This window comes from Mesoplodon densirostris, chromosome 12 (assembly GCF_025265405.1).
Source record: "Mesoplodon densirostris isolate mMesDen1 chromosome 12, mMesDen1 primary haplotype, whole genome shotgun sequence".
Classification (NCBI taxonomy): Eukaryota; Metazoa; Chordata; class Mammalia; order Artiodactyla; family Ziphiidae; genus Mesoplodon; species Mesoplodon densirostris.
In genome coordinates this window covers 49360322-49376849 of record NC_082672.1, presented here as the reverse complement: position 1 = coordinate 49376849, position 16528 = coordinate 49360322, and the positions used below count along the sequence as shown (strand labels likewise).

The window sequence follows — 16528 nt, the reverse complement described above, 5'->3', positions numbered from 1 at the left end:
TCTGATTTGTAAATAAGTTCATTTATGTAATATTTTACATCCCACATGTAAGTGATATCATATGGCATTTGTCTTTCTCTTTCTGATTTACTTCACTTAGTATGACAATCTCTAGGTCCATTCATGTTGCTGCAAATGGCATTATTTCATACTTTTATATGGCTGAGTAGTATTCCATTGTGTATATATATCACATCTTTTTTTTTTTAAACCACTTCATTCACTTTATTTTTCTCATATAAAACTATGTGGTGGCTACAGCTGGAGCCTGGGTCCTCTGCAGGGAAACTCTGGTGTGGGTTTTTACAAGATGGTCAGTGAATTCCTAATACGGAGACTTGGTGAACACCGTCGCTTTCCAGAGATCAGGAGTGAGATAATTGTAGGTCTCGGAATGGCATCAAAAGTGGCCTTGAGGGCCTCCCTGGTGGCGCAAGTGGTTGAGAGTCCGCCTGCCGATGCAGGGGATACGGGTTCGTGCCCCGGTCTGGGAGGATCCCATATGCCGCGGAGCGGCTGGGCCCGTGAGCCATGGCCGCTGAGCCTGCGCGTCCGGAGCCTGTGCTCCGCAACGGGGGAGGCCACAACAGTGAGAGGCCCGCATACCGAAAAAAAAAAAAAAAAAGTGGCCTTGAGGGCTTCCCTGGTGGTGCAGTGGTTGGGAATCTGCCTGCCAATGCAGGGGACATGGGTTCGAGCCCTGGTCTGGGAAGATCCCACATGCCGTGGAGCAACTAGGCCCGTGTGCCACAACTACTGAGCCTGCACTCTAGAGCCCATGAGCCACAACTACTGAGCCCACATGCTACAACTGCTGGAGCCCTCGCACCTGGGCCCTGTGCTCTGCAGCAGGAGAAGCCACCACAATGAGAGGCCCGTGCACCACAATGAAGGGTGGCCCCCACTCAACACAACTAGAGAAGGCCCACACGCAGCAGCAAAGACCCAATGCAGCCAAAAATAAATAAATTAAGTAAATAATTTTTTTTTTAATTAAAAAAAAAAGTGGCCTTGGTGAAGTTGCCTAGTGTGGTGGTGCAGCTCCTGGCAGAGGTATAGCAGTCATTAATTCTGGCCATCATCAGTAGCTCCTTGGGCACAGGGGCTGAGATGATGCCAGTGCCCCTGGGAGCAGGGATGAGGCACACCAGCACAGAGCCACAGTAGCCAGTCACCCTGCAAGGGACGGTATGGGGCTTGGCTGATCTTGTTCCCTCAGTAGCATCGCCACACATGGACGATGGAGAGCTTGGCCAGAATGATGGCCTCATGGGTGGCAGTGGCTACCTCCTTACAGCACTTGACACCCAAACCAACATGTCCATTGTAATTCCCAATGGTGACAAATGCCTTGAATCTGGTCCACTAGCCAGCACGGGTGTGATTTTACACAGGCATAATCTTCAAAACCTTGTCCTTGAGGGATGCCCCCAAGAAAAAGTCAATGATCTCAGATTCCTTGATGGACAGAGAGAAGAGATAGATCTTCAGGGACTTGATCTTCACGTCCTTGACCAGGAAGCCCAGCTTGGTGATGGGGAGCCACTCCTTGTGGCTCCTTGTCCTCAGCCTTGCCTCCGTGAGCTCTGCTGTCTCTGCCCCCACCAAGATGCGGGCCACAACCCCGGGCCCGGGCCCAGTCCCTGCTACCAAAGCCTCTGCAGAAGACACTGGGGCCTCCCATTCCAGGGCCCCAGGGCCTCTGGGCCCTCCCGCAGCACTGCCGTCATCCACCATTTGGTGTTTTTACAGCAAAGAAGCTATACCACATCTTCTTTATCCATTCATCTATTGATGGACATTTAGGTTACTTCCATGTCTTAGCTATTGCAAATAGTGCTACTATGAACATTGGGGTGCATGTATCTTTTCAAATTAGAGTTTTCTCCAGATACATGCCCAGGGGTGGGATTGCATGGTCATATGGCAACTCTGTTTTTAGACTTTTAAGGAACTTCCATAATATTTTCCATAGTGGCTGCACCAATTTACATCCCCACCAACAGTTTAGGAGGGTTCCATTTTCTCCACACCCTGTCCAGCATATTTTATTTGTAGACTTTTTTGTTGTTGTTGTTGTTCGGTATGCAGGCCTCTCACTGTTGTGGCCTCTCCCGTTGCAGAGCACAGGCTCCGGACGCGCAGGCTCAGCAGCCATGGCTCACGGGCCCAGCTGCTCTGCGGCATGTGGGATCTTCCCGGACCGGGGAATGAACCCGTGTCCCCTGCATCGGCAGGTGGACTCTCAACCACTGCGCCACCAGGGAAGCCCTATTTGTAGACTTTTTAATGATGGCCATTCTGACCAGTGTGAGGTGGTACCTCATTGTAGTTCTGATTTGCATTTCTCTAGTTATTAGTGATATTGAGCATCTTTTCATGTGCCTTGTGGCCATCTGTATGTCTTCTTTGGACAAATGTCTTTTTAGTTCTTCTGCCCATTTTTTGATTGGGTTTTTTTTTTTTTTTATTGAGTTGTATGATCTGTTTGTATATTTTGGAAATTAAACCCTTGTCAGTTGCATCATTTGCAAATATTTTCTCCTAGTCTGAAGGTTATCTTTTCATTTTTGTTTATGGTTTCCTTTGCTGTGCAAAAGCCTATAAGTTTGATTAGGTCCCAATTTGTTTATTTTTGCTTTCATTTCTGTTGCCTTGGGAGACTGACCTAAGAAAACATTGGTACAATTCATGTCAGAGAATGTTTTGCCTATGTCCTTTTCGAGGAGATTTATGGTGTCATGTCTTATACTTAAGTCTTTAAGCCATTTTGAGTTTATTTTTGTGTATGGTGTGAGGGTGTGTTCTAACTTCTTTGATTTACATCAGCTGTCCAGCTTTCCCAATACTACTTGCTGAAAAGACTGTCTTTTCTCCATTGTATATTCTTGCAGAGGTATTTTTTTAATTCATAAGTTATCTATCTGCTTTTATATTTGAACTTAAAATGTTTTTTAAAGTTTTATGAGAAGTTCTGAAATGAATTTTATAAATTTACATTGAAACATGACTATTTATATCTGAAAGTTCTTTTGAAATTAAAAGATTAGAAAACCTTATTTTAATTTTCTTTAATTAGGGTTTTTTTTTAAACTTAGTTTAATATTTTTATAATATCTAGATTAAGGCTACTTGATTTCTAAAGGAATCACTGGGTCTGAAGGTTTTCCCTGTCTACTCCTGTTCCCCCTCCTTTTATCTTTCATAGACATTGCTCTCAATAAATCTATTGTGCTCCTAATTCCTTCTTGACGTCTATTTCCTACAAGACCCAGTCTTCACAAACACTGACCAAATATTCCTTTTTCAGTAAACAGACTCTCAAGAAGAGAATTTGGGGATTAGATTGCTTACCTAGCATAGCATAAATGAAGTGAAATTAGAACACTAGTAAAACATGCAGGGCTGCTTCATGGGCCTCTGGGCCTCACTCTCAGAAAGGCCTCATACTTAGTTTTATCTTTGAACTTGTGTTTTGTAAGTGAAGTTCAACAGGACAATAAAGTAGTCCTTTGGGTAAGGGAGATACACCTGGGGAGAAAGGAGGCAGCACATGCAGACACAGGTTCAGACCTGTGGGCATAGCAGACAGCCTGGGTGTTGAGCAATTGGTCTGACAACCCAGCACACTTGCCTATACCTGGGCCAGGGTCTGGGTCCAGACTGGTATTGGTGATGGTGGTAGCGGCAGCACAGAAAGCAGAGGTGGCACCCCCTTCTGCATATAAAAGCCTTTCATTTTGTACAGCTCTTCGGAGGGAGCTCCTTTCTATTTGCTAGATGGAATGCAGCCCAATTCATGAATCATTGAATAAAGTCAGTTAGATCTTTAAATTTACTTAGTTGAATTTTGTTTTTTAACAATTCCAAGAGTTTACAAATAAAAACTGAATTTAAACATTGTCACATTTAACAGAAAAGAATACTGTTTTCATACAAAGCTTCAGGTGAACAAATTATTCAGAATGAAGACAATTTTAAATTAATTTTTCCTTTTAATTGAAGACAATTATAGAATGCATAGACAGCCATCTTGAATTTATACAAATCAGAAAACCACTTTCAATTTCTTTTTTTTTTTTTGCTGTACGCGGGCCTCTCACTGCTGCGGCCTCTCCCATTGTGGAGCACAGGCTCCAGACACACAGGCCCAGCAGCCATGGCTCATGGGCCCAGCCGCTCCGCTGCACGTGGGATCCTCCCGGACCGGGTCACGAACCCGCGTCCCCTGCAACGGCAGGGAAGCCCCACTTTCAATTTCTTATATGACTGTTACAATTACAGGAAATGTCAGAGGAAACATTAAAATTCCATTGCATAAATTTTCATTTACAATGAAATTCAGGCTTAAATGAAACTGATGTATATGCAGAGTTGTCTTTTTAGAAAAATTATTCCATCTGAATTATTAACTTTATACAAATTAAAAGATATATTTAAAAATAATTTATCAGAAACTTAGCCCAATGTTATCATAGTCTGTATAATGCCTTTTTTTCTATAATATACTCTTAACAGCTCCAGTAACAGTTGCATCAGCAGAAAAGTCCTTTTCAAATTTTAAAATTATCAAAAATTATTTGCCATCTGGCATTTACCAAGACCACCTGGTGTAGCTTTCAATTACATTGATTGAAAATGAAGTTGCTGAAAGTATCATGATGGCTTACCATAATGAATTTGCAGACAAGCAAGCCAGAAAAATCTTGTGATCAATCAACATATCACATTTATAAAGTATTATTTATTAAACATTATGACACAAAAATCAGTTTTTAGTAAGTTTATGTTGTGACTCACCTCTGTATGTTTTATAAATAATAAAAAATTTTTAAAGGATAAAGTTTTATATTTTAGTACCTTTAATAGTGCTTGTTTCCAGCTTTTTGAACAAGGGTTCTCATGTTTTCATTTTGTACTGGGCCAAGCAAATTATGTAGCTGGCCCTGAATCCATGGCATGTGTATCAGTCAGGGTTCTACCAGACAAACAGAACCCATCATATATATAACATATACATATATGTACTGTTTCTCTCATACATATATATATATATATATATATATATATATATATATATATATATATATATGTATATTGCAAAGAACTGTTACCTTAAGCAATCTTGGAGGCTGGCTAGGCAAGACTGAAGTCTGTAGGGCAGGCCCTCAAGGTAGGAACTCAGGCAGAAACTGAAGCTACTGCCCATTAGATGGAATGTCTTCCTTAGGTGTTTTCTTAAGGCCATTGAATTGACTGGATGAGTAATCATCTAATTAATAACAATAATAGAGGATAATCTCCTTAAAGTCAAAGACAACAGAAATTAATCCCATCCCACCTACAAAATTCCTAATAGCAACATCTGGGTTAGTGTTTGATTGAATAACTAGGTGCTATAACCTAGCCAAATTAACACATAAAACTAAGCATTACAGGATGGGACAACGACATGATTCCTTAAAATGTAATCTGTTTGGGAGGAAGTGTCCAAAAAACGCAAGGCTTTGAGAATTCAAGTATGGCCTAGCCTAGTATAGTAATAAAGATGACCACAAGGTGAGATATCTTTTAGTTGTACTGGAGAATAAAAAAATATTCAGGACTTCCCTGGTGGTGCAGTGGTTAAGAATGCAGGGGACACGGGTTCTATCCCTGGTCCAGGAAGATCCCATATGCCGCAGGGCAACTAAGCCCTGTGCCACAGCTACTGAGCCTGCGCTCTAGAGCCCGTGAGCCACAACTACTGAGCCCGCGTGCTGCAACCACTGAAGCCGATGTGCCTAGAGCCTGTGTTTTGCAACCAGAGAAGCCACCACAATAAGAAGGCCGAGCACCGCAATGAAGAGTAGGCCCTCTCGCCGCATCTAAAGAAAGCCCGCGTGCAGCAACAAAGACCCAACGCAGCAAAAAATAAAAAAGAATATTCAGTAAGAATATGAAAATGTCAGGGTGTTGAGCTCTGAGCTCAAGGAACAGGTAGAGAACCATAGAGAAATTCTATGATAATCTTAAAAGAATTGATCTCGCAACTGCCTGGCAGACAAGGCTCCAAATTTAATTTTGCAGATAGAATTACAACAGAATACACAACCTCACCAAGTCTTTTATGTTAAGATTAGGATATTAGTTGGCAAAGATGGACATTCTTGAGACTTGAGTTGGGGATATTTGGATGGACTCAGACAAAACTGGGAATCTTGTACCTTCAAAATTTCCCTGCACCTGCCTTGCTGGTGAAGACAGAACCTCTTTCCCTGCCTGAGTTTAAGGATCTACCAAACCTTGCCTTAAGGCAGTAATCTTGCTCTAGGGCAGCCATCCCCAACCTTTTTGGCACCAGGGACTGGTTTCGTGGAAGACAGTTTTTCCATGGATGGGGTCGGGGTGGGGGGGTGGTTTCAGGATGATTCAAGTGCATTACATTTATTGAGCACTTTATTTCTATTATTATTACATTGTAATATATAATGAAACAATTATACAACTCACCATAATGCTGACAGGAGGCAGAGCTCAGAAGGTCATGAGAGCGATAGGGAGCAGCTGTAAATACAGATGAAGCTTTCATCGCTAGCCTGCCACTCACCTCCTGCTGTGCAGCCCAGTTCCTAACAGGCCAAGGACTGCTACGGTCCGTGGCCCGCGGGTTGGGGCCCCCTGCTCTAGGGGATGCCTAATCTCCTGAAGACCCACCCCCACCTTCCTTTCTGCCTCCAGAAGCCAGTTAGCTCCCAGGATGCCCTACGGGGGAAAGAGCACTGTTCCAAAGAGATATGCAAATGTGTGTTAATAGGAAACTGGGAAACTTGTGAGAAGGGATTCTGAGAGTTTTAGAGCAAGGAAGATGGAACATAACACCAAGTTGGGCAAAATTTATCAATATAAAGGTTCTGACTTGTGAGTCTGAATTCAACATTCAAACTGGAGCAGCTGAGATTAGTTTGCTTGATTAGCAACTAACAGCTTGCTTGATTAGTTGACTGAAACCTAGACTGAGCAGTGATTATTTGAAAAGAAGACATCTGGTTTAAGTTCTATTTGTGATTGATTTTTTAAATATTCAAAGTAGTTTTTGAAGTGCAGAAGAAACATATGATTATTGTAAAACCATTTATCTAGTAAAAAGCTATATAATATAAAGATTAGTACCCAGACTGGAGATTTCATTCCCCAGAAGTAACCACTGTTAACTGTTTGCTGTGTATCTTCCAAATCTTTTTTTTAATGTGTATGTAAATATGTTTATTCTTTTTGTATGTGAATATAAAGACATACTTTATAAGGACTGAGAGTAGGAATAAATCACATTACTACCAGGAATGCAGGAAAGAATGCAAGGAATGTTGAAACACTGCAACTCAGATAGGGACTTGAACCTGGTCTTTTAACTGAGATCACACACCTCATCTCAGGACTTAATGAAGCTCAGGTTCTTGATGTCCTGTCTCAGAGAGAATTCAGTGAGAGACAAAGTGATAGGTAAGAAGTTGGATTTATTTAGAGAGAAACACACTTCAGAGTTTGGGCCATCTCAGAAGGAGAGAGGCCCCGAAATATGGTGTGGTTAGTTTTTATGGGCTGGGTAATTTCATAGGCTAATGAGTGGGAGGATTATTCCAACTATTGGGGGGAAGGGGCAGATATTTCCAGGAATTGGGCCACCACCCACTTTTTGGCCTTCTATGGTTAGCCTCGGAACTGTCATGGCGCTGGTGGGTGTGTCATTGACATGCTAATGTATTATAATGAGCATATGATGAGGCTCAGGGTGCACTGGAAGTCGAATATTCCGCCATCTTGGACCTAGTTCTAACCAGTTTTTTTTTTTGCGGTACGCGGGCCTCTCACTGTTGCGGCCTCTCCCGTTGCGGAGCACAGGCTCCGGATGCGCAGGCTCAGCGGCCATGGCTCACGGGCCCAGCCGCTCCGCGGCATATGGGATCTTCCCGGACCAGGGCACGAACCCGTGTCCCCTGCATCGGCAGGCGGACTCTCAACCACTGCACCACCAGGGAAGCCCTCTAACCAGTTTTTGTCATGTCTTATGGCTATGTCATTCTTTTAAAGGTTGTGCCCTGCCCCTTTCCCTCCTGTTTCAGTGTCATCACTACAAGGACTCTACATCCTAAATTTTCTAAGCTGAAACTGATTTCAATATTCTACCCCCTTATTGGACTATCAATCAAATCAAATGTCTCAAGCTTAGATTTGGAGAATATGGTTATCATAATTAGGACTCAGAAACTAGATACGTAATGATCTGACTATGCAGAGGGAGTAGATAAATGTGTATCAGATGAATAATATTAGGTAAGAAAAGGCAAGGCAATGAAATTACAGGCTCAAAGGAGTTTGTACTTGATTTATTTTTGATTTGGAGATACAAAGGATGTATCCTGCAAACAGTTATGAAATATTCCCTGTGTCCTGGCCCTCATATGATAAACAGATCCACCTCATGAAATCCTGCAAATTCAGCCTTCTAATTAGGGCTCAACTAATACATTGTGAAGTTTCTTTCTTTTTTTTTTTTTTGGCCACAGGATCTTATTTCCTCAACCAGGGATCAAACCCATGTCCCCTGCATTGGGAGAGCAGAGTCTTAACCACTGGACCACCAGGGAAAACTTCCCCATGTGAAGTTTTGAGCAAATTTTTCACCTCTCTAAGCCTCAATTTCCTCCTTAATAAAAAAGGGCTAATAACACCTACCTCACAGGATTAATGGAAGGAGCAAATGAAAGGATATTTATATGAAGATGGATTTAAAACATAAATCATCATAGAAATAAAGGTCATTATTATCTCAATATTACTTTGTGTAATAATACCTTACAATGTGCAGGCACTCTTCTAAGGGCTTTACGTGTATTAACTATTTCTATTAATTAAAACAAGGTTTAATAAGATGCACAACAAATAATTATTCATTTTATATACTGTGAAGTCTTTAATTATTTCATTTAATCTTCAAAACGACTCTGTAGGAAGTTACTACTAACAATCTCCATTTTGCTGATGAGGAAGCTGAGGAATACAGAGCTTAAGTAACTCGCATGAGGTCATTTACCTGGAAAGTGGCAGTGCTGGGATTTGAATTCAAATGCTACAGTACCTATCATTTTGTGCACAAATTATGTGAGCCAGAAATCTTGATAGTTTTTTTCTTTATTTTATATTGTGCTTAATTTTGTAATATTTCTCTTAAGTAATCTATTTGGAAGTATTAGGAAAACAAGCCCAAATTTCTTTTTCTTTTTTTTGGCCATGCCATGCAGGGATTTTAGTTCCCTGACCAGGAATCAAACCCAAGCCCTGGTAATGAGAGTGCAGAGTCCTAACCACTGGACTGCCAGGGAACTCCCCAAGCCCAAATTTATTTATTGGATGTCATAATACAAAGCTAAATTTCATCCTAAATTTTCATGCACAGCTATAATAAAACACGTTTTCTTCATTTCTGGTGAAAGACAGTGTTTTTCCAAGTTCCCCAAATGGTGAGGCATATCAAAGACATTGTTAGCAACAGATTCCTGGGCCCCAGTCAAGACTCAATGAATCAGGACGTCCAGGGTAGAGACCTGATAATCTGCAAATATGACAAGTGGCCCAGATTCTAGGGATGTTTGGGAAACTAAAGTATAGAGGAAATGGGCTCCTGAATCCTAATCGCCCTTAGCTTTGCTTATGATTTTTTTGACTATCCCTTTCATAGAAATATGTAATCTTATCACTCCTTAGAAATTTAAAAAATTATTTCACAATTTTATTATGGTCTGTGATGAAGAGTTGATTTTAAATATAAAATACTTTAGAACTATTATTAAAAATAATGTCAGTTCATTTTAATATGTTGTTTAATAATATCGATCACACACATGTTTGTGTCTGAGGGAACCCAGTAAGCATTATCCCTCTTCCCCACCTGCGATCTCAACTAATTGAGAGATAAGACAGAGTAGGTATGTGAAGAACCAAGTTATCCTCTTTATTAATAATAAAAGCAGATATTAGAGAATATGGCTTACATCTGTGGGCATGAGGGCTTCCTAACTCTGAACTCCAATGTAGACATATTTGCCTGTCTTGTCACAGGTAATGCTGAAAAACCACAGGCTACACTTGAAGAGACCAGCCCCTTTCCCCATATGACATTAGTCAGGATACACCTAGAGGCTGCCAGCTCTCAGGAGAATGGAACTGAGTGGGATACACAAACCTGGTTTCTTCCCCCAAATTCATTAATCAAATTACTTACCTTAGCTAAGAGGCATAGGGGAAAGTAGATTGGATTGTTAGGCTAGCGAATCCCTCTTCACAGAAAAGAAAACATTTCCCATTTCACAAGAGAAATATGCTGTTTAATTTACTTTAAATTCATCGTGTTAAAAAAAAGCATAGTTTGTTGATTTTTAAAAATCTTTGGCATGTTCTTGTGTTTAAGACAAAATGCGTGGGCTTCCCCGGTGGTGCAGCGATTAGGAATCTGCCTGCCAATACAGGGGACACAGGTTCGATCCCTGGTGGGGGAAGATCCCACATGCCGTGGAGCAACTAAGCCCATGTGCCACAACTACTGAGCCTGCACTCTAGAGCCCGCAAGCCACAGCTACTGTGCCTGCGCACCACAACTATTGAGGCTGCATGTCTCAACTCCCTAAGCCCGCGTGCCTAGAGCCCATGCTCCGCAACAAGAGAAGCCACGACAATGAGAAGCCCGCGCACCGCAATGAAGAGTAGCCCCCACCCACCCACCGCAACCAGAGAAAGCCCACGTGTAGCAAAAAACACCCAACGCAGCCAAAAATAAATAAATAAAATAAATTTTTAAAAATGTTTTTTAAAAGACAAAATGTGTATAAAATGTAGGCTGAAATTAAACTTCATGTTATAGCTTCAAGGGCAAATAAATACAAACGAACAAACTTGCTTTTATGTCCTGATATATGAATTCATTAATTTTGCCCTTAAAAAGTAATGTAGTTTATTTTTATAAATTTTGGGGCTTTGTTTCTAAATGCTATAAGAGAAAAGGTTTTAGGCTGCTATTTTTAAGCACTTCTCTGTGATTAACACATTGTGGATACAGGTGGATTTTATTCTCAATAAATGAGAAGTCAAACTACATTTACTAAACTATAGGTCTCTAGTTCAACACTTCTAAGTGTTAGAAACATCTTGATGTACAGTGTGAATTTTTTTTTTCTTTTTTAGCTGCATTGGGTCTTCGTTGCTGCACGCGGGCTTTCTCTAGTTGCAGCGAGCGCCCTCTTTGTTACGGTGCAGAGCTTCTCACTGCGGTGGCTTCCCTTGTTGCAGAGCACGGGCCCTAGAGCATGCGGGCTTCAGCAGTTGCTGCGCGTGGGCTCTAGGGTGCACTTGGGCTTCAGTAGCTGTGGTTCACAGGCTCTAGAGCACAGGCTCAGTAGTTGTGGAGCACAGGCTTAGTTGCTCCGTGGCATGCGGGTACTTCCCGGACCAGGGATCAAACCCATGTCCCCTGCATTGGCAGGTGGATTCTTAACCACTGCGCCACCAGGGAAGTCCCTACCATATGAAATTTTGATCAGGAAATGCAATGAAGCTCATGGGGAGTTGTATAGCATAGTGATTAATGGGGAGGGTTCTGGAGACAGACTGCTCAGATTTGATTCTGTAGTTCAAGCTGTATGACTTTGGGCAGCTTACTTAACCTTACTTTTACTATCTGTGAAGTGGTGATAATGACAGTATCTACTTAGAATGTAAAGGAGATGAAGCATGCAGAATTAACATCTCTCCAACTTGTATAAATTAGGTGCTCAATATTAGCAGTGTTTATATATTTTAGGCATATTAAGTTTGCCAGAAAAAAAAGGAAAGTTATCCTAGACATAGAATAGGGGATGAATATGCAAAAGTAAATAACAAGCACAGGTCACTTTAGACAACAATATGTTTTTATTTAAAAATGTGTGTAGGGCCTCCCTGGTGGCGCAGTGGTTGAGAGTCCGCCTGCCGATGCAGGGGACACGGGTTCGTGCCCCGATCCCGGAGGATCCCACATGCCGCGGAGCGGCTGGGCCCGCGAGCCATGGCCGCGGGGCCTGTGTGTCCGGAGCCTGTGCTCCGCAACGGGAGAGGCCACAGCAGTGAGAGGCCCGCGTACAGCAAAAAAAAAAAAAAAAAAAAAAAAAAAAAAATGTGTGTAAACTGGATTAAAGTCAAACCAAGAATTTTTTGTTTAAAAGGGAACTCTGGTAAATTCTTCTGTAACAATATATTTTCCAATGTGTATTATGTAGCTATTGATGTTTGGATTTCCTCTCCACCTTCCATAATAATTGGGAAATATCTGTTTTGTAACCCATAGCCATATCAAATAAAAGCATATATTCTAGCCTTATCTTAAAAATAAATAATAAATATTATTGCAACGATCATAAATATTTCAAGGAATTGCTGATTTTGATCTTTATGCTTTTTCATTTTGATAACAAACTTCTGATGGAAACCTCATGATATCAATATGTGAGTCTCAGTTTTAGTACTTAAGATGTAACACTGTCATAATAGGTACTCGATGGATAGCTGTTGAATGAATAAATGATTGAACTAATTCATAAGTTCATGAATACAAAAAGATGATACCTAACCCTAAAAGTGTCCGGGGCAAAACAAGACTAACAAGAAAAATAAGACTAACAAGAAAAATTCAAAGGTATAAGTAACCATATCATTCTTAAACTACCTGATCTTTTAGAACCAACAATTGAGGTTAGGAATTCTCTATTTTGCCTCTCTGTATCTATATAATATTGCAGCTCTTTTATTATATTGTGGAAAGATTGTGAACCAGCAGAAGGCTCAAGCTTGTGTCATCTGATAGACCCACTACAGAACTGTACCCCGTGTGTTACTTAGCAACATTTCCCTGCCCCTCCTCTCTCATCTCCTGTTGGGAAACCTGCTCGGAGGCTGTGGAACTTGGCAGGGATGAAGGAAAATCCAATGACTGATATAGACGACTTTTGGTTTTTGGATGGTGTTTTTTTCTTTTTTCTTTCTAGCTTTTTCCCTTTATTTAAGGATTAGAACATATATATCAGAGAGTTTACTGCACAGTGGAAGATGAGGAACAGGAACATGTTTGACTGGAATTGGGTTATTTAGTACCGGTGGTGCCACGCCTTAATTGCTAAAGACGTTGTTGTTGGGAAACGCTGACACTCCCCTTCTCACACTTCGGGTTACAGCCCTGTTGAGTTAAGCAATACCCTGCTTCACACTGGAGACTTGCAATAAGTGACAACTAAGTTTTTGTTTGTTTGTTTGTTTTAATTTTTGAATTTAATTTAATTTATTTTTTTATACAGCAGGTTCTTATTAGTCATCCATTTTATACATATCAGTGTATACATGTCAATCCCAATCGCCCAATTCAGCACACCACCATCCCCACGCCCCCGTGGCTTTCCCCCTTGGTGTCCACATGTTTGTTCTCTACATCTGTGTCTCAACTTCTGCCCTGCAAACCGGTTCATCTGTACCATTTTTCTAGGTTCCACATACATGTGTTAATATACGATATTTGTTTTTCTCTTTCTGACTTACTTCACTCTCTATGACAGTTTCTAGATCCATCCACGTCTCAACAAAGACCCAAGTTCGTTCCTTTTTATGGCTGAGTAATATTCCATTGTATATATGTACTACATCCTCTTTATCCGTTCGTCTGTTGATGGGCATTTAGTTTGCTTCCATGACGTGGCTATTGCAAATAGTGCTGCAATGAACACTGAGGTGCATGTGTCTTTTTGAATTATGGTTTTCTCTGGGTATATGCCCAGTAGTGGGATTGCTGGATCATATGGTAATTCTATTTTTAGTTTTTTAAGGAACCTCCATACTGTTCTCCATAGTGGCTGTATCAATTTACATTTCCCACCAACAGTGCAAGAGGGTTCCCTTGTCTCCACACCCTCTCCAGCATTTGTTGTTTGTAGATTTTCTGATGATGCCCATTCTAACTGGTGTGAGATGATACCTCATTGTAATTTTGATTTGCATTTCTCTAATAATTAGTGATGTTGAGCAGCTTTTCATGTGCTTCTTGGCCATCTGTATGTCTTCTTTGGAGAAATATCTATTTAGGTCTTCTGCCCATTTTTGGATTAGATTGTTTGTTTCTTTAATATTGAGCTGCATGAGCTGTTTATACATTTTGGAGATTAATCCTTTGTCCGTTGATTCATTTGCAAATATTTTCTCCCATTCCGAGGGTTGTCTTTTCATCTTGTTTATGGTTTCCTTTGCTGTGCAGAAGCTTTGAAGTTTCATTGGGTCCCATTTGTTTATTTTTGTTTTTACTTCCATTACTCTAGGAGGTGGATCAAAAAAGATCTTGCTGTGATTTATGTCAAAGAGTGTTCTTCCTATGTTTTCCTCTAAGAGCTTTATAGTGTCCGGTCTTACATTTAGGTCTCGAATCCATTTTGAGTTTATTTTTGTGTATGGTGTTAGGGAGTGTTCTAATTTCATCCTTTTACATGTAGCTGAGTGACAACTAACTTTTATGTAGGAAAATAAATGAGTACAAAGGAGAAAGGAATCACTCCTTTTTATGTAACTCCTTACACAGAAGTATAAATCTGAGTGGATAAAGTAAATATTCCTTGAGTGTAATTAGAATTCTGAGTGGATAAACTATATACAGTTGACCCTTGAACAACACAGGTTTGAACTGCACGGGTCCACTTATACACAGACTTTTTTCACTAAGTACACACTTCAGTACTATGTGATCTGCAGTTGACTGAATCTGTGGATGCAGAACTGCAGATATGGAGGGCTGGCTGCTAAAGGGTCAACCGTACATCAACACCCGCCTATTTGGACAAAGCTAGGCTAAATTTACTGCAAGAGAGTTTGGGGGTTTTGAGCATGAACCACCCATTCTCCTTGCTTGGCCCTGCAATAAAACATCCTCTGCTCCGAAAAATAGAATAGAATAGAATAGAATAGAATAGAATAGAATAGAATAGAATAGAATAGAAAGAATAGAATAACTGCAACACTTTGTTCACATAATTGCTTTCTTTAAAAAAAATTAAGCTTTAAAATATCCAATGGAAAATTAAAGTAATAATTAGGTAAATTGAATATTGAATCACTATGTTGTACACTTGAAAATAATATAATATTGTGAATCAACTATATTTAAATTTTTTAAATTAGATAAATTCAGGACTCTGCTGGTAGTCCAGTGGTTAAGACTGCCTGTCCAATGCAAAGGGTGCGGGTTCCATCCCCGGTTGGGGAACTAAGATCCCACATGCCACATGGCATGGCCAAAAAATTAAAAAAATAAAATAAAAATAAAAAATAGATGAATTGATTACCTCCTTAAATATTGTTTTTGTTAGGAAAAGCTTATACCCTTTATTTATTTATTTATTTATTTATTTATTTATTTATTTATTTATTTATTTTTGGCTTCGTTGGGTCTTCTTTGCTGCGCGCAGGCTTTCTCTAGTTGTGGTGAGTGGGGGATACTCTTTGTTGCAGCACGTGGGCTTCTCATTGTCGTGGCTTCTCTCATCGTGGAGCACAGGCTCTAGGTGCGTGGGCTTCAGTAGTTGTGGCTTACGGGCTCAAGAGCGCAGGCTCAGTAGTTGTGGCGCATGGGCTTAGCTGCTCCACGGCATGTGGGACCTTCCCAGACTAGGGCTCGAACCCATGTCCCCTGCATTGGCAGGTGGATTCTTAACCACTGCACCACTAGAGAAGTCCCACTTATACTCTTTTTAAGGTTAAGTGAAAATAATGCTAGATATAAAGTAGGTTGTAGAAATATCAAGGTGAATGGGAAAGTTTCACGTTTCCTTTAGGTATGAAAGTAAATAAACAGTATCGTGACTTCACTATTCAGAGTAGATAAAAATTGTCATATATAGTTAAACATGTAAAATATTCTAATTTTTAATTAACTAAGGATAAAAATAACTTATTTCCTTTCATCCAAAATTATGATGATTTTCATTTTTGGTCTTCCCTACTGTCATAAAAATTTAATGATTGTAAATAGTGTGACCAACTTATAAATAAACATATGGTTTTTAATTATCTCAGAATTTGAAAGTCATTTAAAGAGGAAGCTGCTTTAAAAGTGCATACTTTGTGCTATGACCTCATACAAAAGTCTACATAATTATCTGATGTTTACCCATACATACTTTACACACTTTGCTACTCATAACAGTGGCATCTCCCCTACTTCAAATTTTTGTAATTCTTACACTCTGTGGAATAAAATCCATTAGTTGAGTTTATACTGAAATGTATAAATTCCTAGTTTCATGCATTTTATGTGTAGTCCTTTGAAGGGTCCTGATCTTATGCTTTCACATAGTACGAAGCACACAGGAGACAAAACAAAGTTTTGCTAAGCTGAGAACTACAGTTGTGGATTTTGAATGAGTAATACCAAACTGGTTCTGTAAAAATTATGAAGGTTAGGTTTGTTCATGAATATCAGAGAATGTTC

At 40.2% G+C, this 16528-nt stretch overlaps 1 pseudogene; it reads right to left on the bottom strand.

The window, feature by feature from the left end:
- Positions 1 to 244: 244 nt before the first annotated feature.
- Positions 245 to 1737, bottom strand: LOC132500198 (small ribosomal subunit protein uS5-like; annotated as a pseudogene).
- Between the last annotated feature and the right edge of the window lie 14791 nt (positions 1738 to 16528).